The following is a 2012-nucleotide window of genomic DNA, read 5'->3' as shown; positions in this document are numbered from 1 at the left end:
CCATCAATTGAAAGTAGTACATTTTGGCTTAAAACAAGCACCGGGTATTTTTCTCAGACATATGGATAATATTTTTAAGAAACATAACAAATATTGTTGTGTTTATATTGATGACATCTTGGTATTTTTAGATACTGAAGATGAACATGAGAAACATGTACTTAATATTTTGCAAGAAGCAAATAACACAAGAATTGTGCTATCTGAAAGAAAACAGAATTGTTTAAAAAGAAGACTAGATATCTTAGATTAAATATAGCTAATGGCTATAAACAACTTAAACCCCATATCCTTACTCATATTAATGAATTTCCAAATGAAATTCAAGATAAAAAACAATTAATGAGATTTCTTGGATGTTACTTATGCAGAATCTTTTATTAAAGATTTAGTAAAAATGAGAACACCATTACAAAAAAAACTTAAAAAAAGATTTTAGATGGATTTGGACTAAAGAAGATACTCTTTATATTCAAAAAATTAAATCTAAAATAAATTTTTTACCATCATTATATCATCGTAAGGAAGGTGATAAAATGATAATTGAAATTGATGCATCCCAAGAACATTGGAGAGCGGTTTTAAAAGCTCTTGATCTCCAAGATCAAGCAGAAGAAAAATTATGTAGTTATGTTTCTGGAACTTTTTCAAAAGCAGAAAAGAATTAAAACATAAATGAAAAAGAAATTTTAGCTATGAAAAAGGCTATAACAAAATTTAGACTGTATATTATTTCTGATAATTTTATTATTAGAACTTATTCAAGTACTTGTAATTCATTCATGAAACATCGGGTACATCCAGATTACAAACAAGGAAAACTTGTCAGATGGCAAATGTGGTTTAGCCATTATGATTTTAAAATTGAAATTATTAAAGGAAAAAATAATTCTTTAGCTGATACATTAACTAGAAAATTTGTGATTACAGGTAAAAATGACAAACATTGAAGATCAAATTGCTGATCTGGAAATGCAGATTGAGATGGAAGAAATTGAAATCTCAACAAAACAGCAAAAGGTACAAAAGGTAAAAAATTCTGAAAAAGAAGTTAGATAGACTTCTAAAATTTAGACAAGAATCAACTTGAGAGTAATGTTACTCAAAATAAAAATCAAGAACCCCAATTAGGAGAAATTAAAATCAGTAAGACTGATAGCCATGAAAATACAGTCCTGAGAAAGACATTCAAAGAAGAGCATTTTCAAGCTCAGTGTTCTAAAGAACAAAAGGGAATTCAAATCCCACAAAAAGAGTCAAAAGCTCAGGGGCTAGAAACCCAAATATATACAGGAGAACATGTTACGCCTCAGTGTTCTCAAGAACAAACGGGTATTGAAAACCTAAAAGAAGAGCTAAAAAGCTCAAGAAAATCTTGAAAATTTACCACTAGTTGGTGTAAATACATCTCTTGCAAGTACAAAATTTTATGTGATTTTTAATGGACCACAAAGAGGATTTTATACTAATTGGACTCAAGTTGAACCACTTGTGAAAAACAAGCCCTATAAACACAAAAGTTTCAAAACTTATACAGAAACCAAAAAAGCCTTTTCAGACTTCTATGAAACTAAAGGCCAAAGCCCAGTTCCATACAAACAACTTTTTGAATATGATAAATGATAATATTCATTTAAGGCCGAATTATTGTCAAAACCAAAATCTAAGGGCAAGACCTAAATTACCAGCCCAATTATTCAAACCACCACCAAGCCAAAATCAAAGAATCAGAATGATATCTTTTAAAAATGCAGTTGAATCTCATTCTGAAAATGAACCTATTCCAACCAGTTTCAAAAGAATTGGAAAAATTCCAAAACCACAAGAAAGTCCATTCTTAAGTGGAATTACAATGAATGACTTCTTTCAATTTGAGAAAAAAGCCAAAATTGTTGCAGCATCTGTTCCAGAAAAAAGATACTATGGAATAATTGAAAAGAAATTTAGATAGTTTATTTTCTTTGAAGGAGTTTATCCTACAATGGTACAGACGACATTTCACTGTGGATTAA

This window comes from Olea europaea, chromosome 1 (genome assembly GCF_002742605.1).
Source record: "Olea europaea var. sylvestris chromosome 1, O_europaea_v1, whole genome shotgun sequence".
NCBI lineage: Eukaryota > Viridiplantae > Streptophyta > Magnoliopsida > Lamiales > Oleaceae > Olea > Olea europaea.
Note: the sequence above shows the minus strand (reverse complement) of the source record.